The sequence below is a fragment of the Medicago truncatula genome, chromosome 1 (assembly GCF_003473485.1).
Source record: "Medicago truncatula cultivar Jemalong A17 chromosome 1, MtrunA17r5.0-ANR, whole genome shotgun sequence".
NCBI classification, from domain to species: Eukaryota; Viridiplantae; Streptophyta; class Magnoliopsida; order Fabales; family Fabaceae; genus Medicago; species Medicago truncatula.
Genome location: NC_053042.1, coordinates 37,520,049 through 37,529,716, shown reverse-complemented (window position 1 = coordinate 37,529,716; position 9,668 = coordinate 37,520,049).

The window sequence follows — 9,668 nt, the reverse complement described above, 5'->3', positions numbered from 1 at the left end:
CTATATTCAACAAACACTTGAAGTCAATATGATACCAAAAATGAAACAAACAACAACCCTCAAAGAAAACATGAGCTATTTCCGAACACTTTCCTACAAAAATAATATAAAAGACAAGGAAATGTGAAGAAAACATAACGTAATTTTTTAAAGAAAAAAAAATCGGAAGAGAAAAAGAGTAGAGGAAGAAGCTTTAATTGAATATGGAAGAGAGAAGCTTGCAATGGAAAAATGAAATGAGAGAAAGAACTTGAGATAGAGTTGCTTCTACCGATTTGATATTAGTTGGAAAGAGTAAAAACAATATTGAACAAAGCTTTGTTGGTAGGTTTAAACAAAAAAACAGCTTTTAAAAATGAGTACAACTTTTGAAAATAGATACAAAGCTTGATCAAAATTTTCCATACCATGTGTCACAAAGTCTTTAATCCATGTATCAATAATTGGCAAGCCTAGAGAAATGTTAAATTTTGAAGCAATGTATTCACTTTTCTTATATTAAGAGTAGAAGAGTAGATTAAGTGTAGACTTCATATCATAGTCATATAGTTCAGTTGTTGTCCCATAAAAGGATTGACAATACAAAAAAGAATTGGCTGCTGTTTCATTAAAAGATTAGCGATACATAAGAAGAAAAGAAAAAAAAAAGTGAGGTATTGTTGTTTAAATAGCTACAACAACCAACCATCAATATTCTACTAAATGGTGTCGATTACATGGATTAAATGATGTTATAATATTCTATCGAATACTATTTTTCTATCCAACTCATGTATGTATATCCCTAGTGTCATGTCCCTGAAGATTAACAGAAGATAAACAAATACCATGGAGGCACAAAATGCATGTTAGAGTGAGGGGGAAGAAAAGGTTTACAAATTATTTCATTAGGGGGATATTTCAAGAGGGATCCAGCTCCCTTGCGGTTGGGAATTTCCTGCACAGTTGAAATATCAATGGTCGTTCAATCATGATCGGACGGTTTAAATTTAAATTTGGTATATTAAATTATAAAATAAATAAAGTTTTTGTAGATTGTCTAGTCTTGATTGTATGATCACCAATATCTCAAATTCATGAACCAAAGATATCCTACTGGCAATAAATCCAAATTTATTTTAAGAGACACAAAGGAAGGAATGATTGTAAGTTGTCCTAATAAATTTCTTCTATATTTTAATACTTCACTGTCTATTATTTATTTTTCATTATTATGATAAATATTTAAAAGATTATATAAAATATCCATTTATGTTATTTTGTATATTTAAGGTATAAAATTAGATCAAGAACGCCTTATTTAAAAACTTCAACAAAGTAAACTATTTTTATTTAAAAACTTCAACACAATTAATTGTTGAATAGATATGTTTTTCTTTTTATACTTTTTTCGTCAAATGAAAATGAACAAAATATAGTTTTTTTTTCCTTTCAAAATGTTCTTACAATCTTTTCCAAATGACTGTTTGTACTTACGGGACAACAAAATAGAAATTTAATATACGAGTCAATAATGAAAATTCATTGTCCTTCAAAAAAGAAATGAAAATTCTTTGTCAAGGCCACAACTTTATTTTAGGAGAAATATCATGAGAAATGATTTTTATTATTATAATTTTATTATCATATCTTAGACAAACAAAAGGACTGAATTCCCTTGCATCTTTAGAGCCTTAATTCTAGATTCACTGTGTCATCATTGATCACAATAGCTGGATTATCAATAACCTTATCGATGGGTTTATCTAGTTTATTGATATATGGCTTAGTTTCATCAATATGAGAAACTTCCATATAATCTTGGTGGGTTGGTGAAGTTGGTGACAAAACCATTTCAGCAACATTTTCCTCAGCAGATGGCATACCATGTTGTAAAACATGGAGTGGATGTGAAACAACAGCATGCATGTCACTAAACATTCTTGGTCGAGGTATTGCCAAAGGTGGTGCCTCAAATTGAGGGTTGATGTTGGTTAGCCTGCTTAGGGCAAGGTTTTCTTCAACCATATGAGACTCCATATGAGTTATGAGAAATCGAATGTTTGTGAAAACTTTGTAGCACAATTTGCATGCAATAGTATTATTGCTATCATTATTGTTAGCCATGGTGATTGATGATAGTTTATGCAATGGATGGCCTTTTATATACGTAAATATTCATAAACATTAATTGAATGCATTAATGAAAATTCTTAATTCTTAATATTGTGTTGAAAAACTTCAATTCAGTTTCAAAAGAAGACAAGAGAAACTTTATAAAAAGTGATATCTAATCTGCTCAAAGGGTAGATAATTTACCTAGTATGAGAAGCTCTTTATTTTATTTTTTTGATTTTTTTTTCTTTTTTGGGTTAGGTTCATGACCATCAATTTTTAATAAATTTTAGCTTTATAAAAAGTAAAAGCAACTGTAATTCAATTTTTCTCTTGTTAGAAACATTCATTACATTTTCATTTGTACTACAATAATTGTCACATTTAACTATTTATACAAATTAAAAATAAATGATAAATAAAAGAAAGAGAATAATGATTTGACTGAGTTATCTTTTTAAAGGATATTTTGAATAATACTAGGAGACATCATCGATGAAAAAGAAAAACAAATAATTTATTACTTATTTAAGGGTTAAATTCTTTTTAGTGATTACAAAATTTTCAAATTTTGTTTTTTGACCTCATAAAAATCTCACTTTTTAGTCCCTAAAAAGATTATAGTTTTAGTCTTTGTTGTTAAGCCGATCTATATATTTTTGAATTATCTTCCATAGACATGTTTCGCACATAATAAAAAGTTCCTTAAAAAAAAATTACAATTTTATTAACATGAAATGAGTTAAATATGAATTCTTTTTAAATACAAAATGCTCAAGATAATAGTAACGAAAATATGTTTAGACTTAGAGAGCAAATTTTGAGTCCTCGTGAGCTTAGTTCAGTCGGTTTAAACAATGCATAAATATATACAAGATCTGGGGTTCAAACCCTCTTAGCACACAAAAAAAAATAAAATTTTGAGTTCATTTTTATGGATAACTTTTGATGGTGTTCTAAAAATCATTCAAAAATATATTTTGATTAAAAAAATGGACGGAAAAACCTTGGATGATAATTTTGTAGTGACTAAAAAGTGAAAGTAGTTTTTTTGTCGATGAAGAGCAAAATTTAAAAAATTTGTAAGAAAAAAAAAATCTAACCCTTTATTTAAAAGGGTCAAGATAACTTGTGTGCTAAGAATATAGTTTTACCATTCAGAAAGCTCCCAATATGTGCTAGTGGGAACATACTGCACCATCTTAACATGTCTTTCCAGTTTCCACATTTCATGAGAAGCAATTCTATGACTACCATCATCATTAATTGAAAGTGCAATCATAGTTGACAATAAATAAAAAGGTAAATATAAGAAAAAATAGAGAAAAATAGGATTGAACAAAGTGACTAACCAGGGGATATGGAAATGGATCAAACCAAAAGCTAGTGAAAGAGGAAGTAGTTTGGGAGGGTCAGGTTTGTTGAGTAACAAGAAAACACATAGAAAGTGATGGAAAATAAAGGAAAAGGAGAAAAAATGCATAAGCTAGAATATAGCTTTCTTATTCAATTACTTGAGAATGAAGTCATAACAACTATTTATAGAGTTTCTATTTGATAGACTACGCTAAGCTACTGTATACTCTATCTTATAGGATTGCATCCTTCTCCATAACAAACTCAGAAGTTAGTTAATTACAACTGTTTTCCTTCATTAGAACTTGTGATAGCTTGTGTTGCAAGTAATTGTGGCATACTGTGTTCTTCTTCTTTGTTTGCTAGCAAGCTTGATTCTAAGTCCTTGATGTTATGCTTCAATAAGGTTCGTGGGTTTCTGGCTATGCCTTTCATTCTAGAAATATTTCAAAGAACAAAATGCCGATGAAAAGTAACATCTGTCTTTTTCTTTTCTTTCTTTTATTTGGAAATACCATTTGTTGTTTAATGGGTTAATAATTAATGTATTATAAGGATAATGATGATACAAATTATGAAAAATTACCGTTGAAACTCTTTAGGAGAGTTTGTCGCTTATTTTGATCTACAAAACTCGAGTGATTAGTCTTTACAGTTGTGCACAAAAAAGAAATTAGAAAAAACGTCCTTATTATACACTATATTTAAAGTACTATTGACATTGTAACTTTCGTTGTTAGCTAATAAAATCTTCAAAACATATAAACAATTGAGTTCAAGTGGTTAATGAGCTCCCAAAGGACAAATCGTTTGGAAAAACCGAGTTCTATTTATGATGGAACAATTCATGGCAGACTATACTTACCTCACGGGTGAACTCGGATTACTAGGGCTCATTCCCCTAAAATAGTAGGGTTGACACAAAAAAAAAATACAATTGACCATATGAGAATACCGATAGTAAAAATATATTCCAAATTGTTTAAGTGATTGTCAACGACTCTTAATAAATCAAAATATAACCTTTTCCTCCAAATCATATCTACCCATTTTTGTAATCAACAATCGAGTTCCATTTCACATTCCTGCAGATTGATCAAGGTTTCGCACTGACACGCCAACTTTCAATTTTATCATATGATTTGGAAGTCGATGCAATTGTGCTTAAGAATTCAAGAGTGTGAATGTAATCATGTGCACCGTCATTTGAGTTCATTTAATACATAGAATCAAAACTCAAATATGTTCTCTCTTCTCCAGGAATCAATGATAGCATGTAAATATTGATCTCACAGCAACTAAATTATTTGGAGTTAGTATATACGTGTCTTGAAAATATGAGTGATCATTCTTATTAGACAAAACATCAGGATATGCAACAATAGACACAATACGAACACCAAAGTTTTGAATAAACAAATCATATGTATATAATGGTGATATCTTCATCATTACTCTCTCTGATACTTCCATCACCACCAATATATGAGAGTTTTTGTTGTTTTTCATTCGTCAACATCATACCTTTTTCATTAGTCCATGCATGAGTAACTTTACACGCCTATGATTATTCTCAAAGTGACTATGAGTACCTCAAACATGAATGACGTCAAATATGAAAAATTGCTTCACAAGACATTGCAATGAGCATGTAGACATGTTCGCAATGTAATATCAAAATGAGCATGTACTCATATTCCCAAGAAGACCAATTTCCAAAGGTTTTTGGAGAAATACAAAGGTCGTAATAAATTAAGTGAAATCCATACACCCTCCGGTCACTAATATAAGCAAAAATCCACTTTTTAGATACATTCAATTAATGATGTATGTGGTCTTTATTATATGTCACATACATCCTTAAATGAATGTATCTTAAAAGTGAATTTTTGTTTATATTAGTGACCGGAGGGTGTAGTAGTTAGAAGTTATACGTATTTTAAGGTGACTTCGAGCCACTCACATATTAGTGACATTGAGATATGAAAGGTTGGTCGGAAAGGCAATCTAGTATCGAGCTTGTAGACACATGCACATTTAATAAACGGGTTGTTTGTGGTTTAGTGCATTTAAATGATTGCTCGTATTTCAATCTGTTTCCAATATTTTCTTGAGAATATGATATATCCTACTAAAGGCATGTAAAACGTGCAAAAGTGTGGAATAAAAAAGGTGAGATCACTTTTCAAAGAAGATCAAGTCCATCTCTAATGGTATGGTCTTCACCATTTAACATCCGGTACCTAATAGATATCTCCATTGAGGAAAACAAATTTGAGGTCTCTTAAGACCATCATTTTTAAGTGGACCTCACATCACTTTTTAATAAAATAATCATTGTTTGGTTACTTTTGTTGAAATGTAAATGATAAAGAGTTATTGGTATGACCCATTTAAACATTTTGTTAGAAGATCTTTAATGGAGTTGTTGAATACCTATTAAGTACTATTATTAAAAAATATAAAAAGTAATATGTCTATGTGAGATCCGTTTAAGACCTCAAAATTGAAGATCTCGATTGTAGATGCTCTAAAAAATTTATCAATTTTGATTATGGTAATGTCTTAATTGTCCAATATAAACAATTGTCGTCAGAATATATAATCCAAACAACTCATGTATGTGTTGTGGAATTTAAAGATGATCAAAAGGTAAGGTTACAACGATGATAAAGTTGTTACCAAATATTCATTCTTCAAAATTAAAAAGAATTATCAAATACATTTATAAATCATCAAAAACATTCTCCATTTTAAATTTCAAATAAACATAAAATCAAATCAAGCGATCAAGCTGAAATATTTAATGAACTCCATCAAAAGACGAATCATTCGAAAGATCTCAAATTCATTCATAGATAACTAGACTTTATATCCACATCTGATTGAAAATAAACACAAAATCAAACCTAATCAAAAAACTCATTGTCTTTTTTTTTTTTTCCCTTGAAAATATTCAAAGTTAGTCCACCAAATGAAGAAAAAAAGCATTTTAAAAATTTCATACAACTTGTTAATTGCAATATTTTTTTGATCAAGTCTTTGTTAATTGCAATTACCAACTCATCCAGTCACATAAAAACAACACATACACTCCCGTCTCTCTACTGTTTCTCTCTCATCATTACCATTTCGATTAATACCTCAAATTCGTCCTTGAATTTTGAAAAATCGGTCAATTTCGTCCCTGAATTTTGTGAAATATCAAATTAGTCCCTGAATTTTACAGACGTCCGTCAAATTAGTCCCTCCGTCCAAAAGGTCCGTTAGTAATGATGATGTGGCTTCTTGCATGTTGTGTTGTCTTGTACACGTGTCAGCAAGTCAGCCATGTGTACAAGGACTAAATTGATGGAAATAGTCAAAATTCGAGATTTAACATTTCAGTCTCTTTTTTCCTGTGTTTCCAATTATACCCCTCTATTACCATTGTCTTTCATCCTCACATTTTCACTCATAAGCATCAAACAAGTCCCTAACCTTTCACCTTCCCGCCTAAACCGTCACCCTATTCACTTCACCAAAATCATCATCATCACCGACGATCATCCTTGGAAAAGATTCAGTTTTGAAGTCAGATTTCGTGGTTTGTCAAGGTAACGCCATTCAACTTTGTTTTCCATTCACTCTTGTCGTTTCTCCCTGTTTTGTGTCCGTTTTTTGTGATTTTCGGTTTTATTTTTAGGCATTATTTTTTCAACTTTTAACTTCATATCATGTTTCGTTGATGTTTGTTTGTGATTGTTGTGTGTTTGATTGCGTTTTTTAGATTAGTAATTTTAGGTTTTTTTGTTAGAAACTTAATAATTTAATGTCTTTATGTTTGGTTACTAAAAATGAAGAACATTATATTTGTATTGAACGAAATCACGTCCTGATTTAAACAATTTATAAAAAGGGTTTTTTGAGGTTGGTATTGAAGTCTGATTTGCATTTTTGATGTTGTTTTGCTTTTGATTTTGACGATGTTGACAAAATTCGCAGGATGGAAGACTCTATTACGGTAATCTTGCATCACACTGGTTGTTTAGAGCGAGATGAGTATCGGAGGCTGCAATACATCTGTGGTGAGTTTTGTGTTTGGGAGAAAATGGACGTTGATCAGTTATGATTGTGGGACATTGAGAAGATGGCGAAACGTTGCAGAGGTTACTTTAAGGTATCTAAACTGTGGTATTGAAAGATGTATGAAGGTGCCGAAGATGATATATTTGGATAACAGGTAAATGTTGTTGTTAGTTACTTATATTGTGTACTTACAGGTTCTGGCAGTTAACAGGTAAATGTTGTTGTTAGTTACTTATACTGATGGTTTATGTATATTTGGATATTTATTTTGTTGGTTCGAATGAACAGGAATGCCATGTATACATGCATGTTCAACACTTGCATTGAGAGGATTCAAGCCAGAAGATCATTGTCATACTTGGTTGACCCTTGGATCATATATGACAACTTATAGCTACTTTATTCAACCCGTGAATTCTCAAATTTACTAGGAACCAACACCTTATGAAAAACCTGTGCCACCAAAGGTGAAATTGTCAGCAGGAAGACCTAAGAGAGGAGAAAGGATGGCAATGAAGAACCTATTGGTGGGAGTAGCATGAAGAAAACCTATAATGACACTCAATGTGGAAGATGTGGACTGATGGGACATAACTCAAGAAGTTGTGCAAAGCAAGGTGTGACTAGGAGGCCAAAGAATTGGATTGACACTGAGCCTGAAGAACAAGTACAAAGTAATGTGGCAAGTGTGGAAACTGTTGTTGAGAATGTTGCTACTAAGGTGCAACAAAAGAATGTTGCCGCTGAGGTGCAACAAGAGAATGTTGCTACTAAGAATGTTGCTACTGATAATGGACCTGTAACTGATGCAGTTTCTAGACAAGTATGACTTTATCCAAAATGTGGATCGATTTGAGACTTACTGTTATAATTTGAGGACTAATTTGATGAATTTTGTAATAATTTAAGGGCTGATATGATTGATTTTATTTGCAGAGAATGAGTACAAGGAGATATGGCATGAGAGGACCAGTGATTTCAAATGACATGCATAAACAAACACCAATAAGGGGTCCTGCTCCACAAAATCCAACTGCTCCGGGAGTTATTAGAGTTCCAAATCCAAATTACAGGTCATCCACTTCTACTCAACCCCAATACATGAAGTTTATTCCAACTCCAGGATTTCCAAAACATTGATGCATGTTTAAATTATTCTTTTTGACTAGTTTAATTAATGCTTTTTGAACTTGTTTAGTTTATGCTTTTTTGGATATGTAAACACTTAAGAACATCAAATGATTTGATGACTTGATGGCTATGTAATGTTGTTTTTTTGGTTATGTAATGACTTATTAACATCAAATATTGACTTATGATATAATGCAAATGTCTGTCTTTTTACAATCAAATTGTTTGTCTTTTACTTTTTACTTTGTTCAGCAAATGTATGCACCAAGGATCACATTGATATCTGTTGTGAAAATTCAAGGACATATTTGATAGTATTTTCACTAATTTGAGGATCGAAAGGATGGATATGCATATAATTCAAGGACCGATTTGATTGAATTTTTTTTGACAGAAAGGTTGATTCATTCATTGACAACCTCTTTTCATTACAACTTTACAACATTACATGGACTTGGCACAATACAATAGCATTTTAAACAACTCAATCAAACAAAATACTCCTATCAATATCTTAATCAACCTAAGCTGCCTTCCTAGACAATCAACTTTATCCATCAACCTTGCCCTCCAAACCTCTTCCCTGCCCCTATCATTTGCCTTCTCTATCAACCTTGCATTTCTTCCATGACCATCACCATTGTTTTTAAAATAGCCTAGTTCTTCAGATTCATCAACCCACACAAAAAAATTTACAATTTTCACAATCATCCTATACAATCAAAAGACAAAATCAGTATAATTTAAACAAAACATTCATACATCAAATAACCATTGTTAAACAAACCTTATGCTGAGGGCAAACATAGAAAGACCTTCCTGGGTTATTGATAGTGTTTGCTTTTCTTACAACACAAATTCTAGGACACCAACATTGAAGCTCTCTCACATCATCATTGTACATAGAGTTTGAAGATGAAGACCGGTTGTTGTAGTTGTTTTTGCCCATTCACCCACCACCCATTAATTCTGAACACCGAATCTACAAGGCAGACCACTTGATTTATGAATTTCGAATT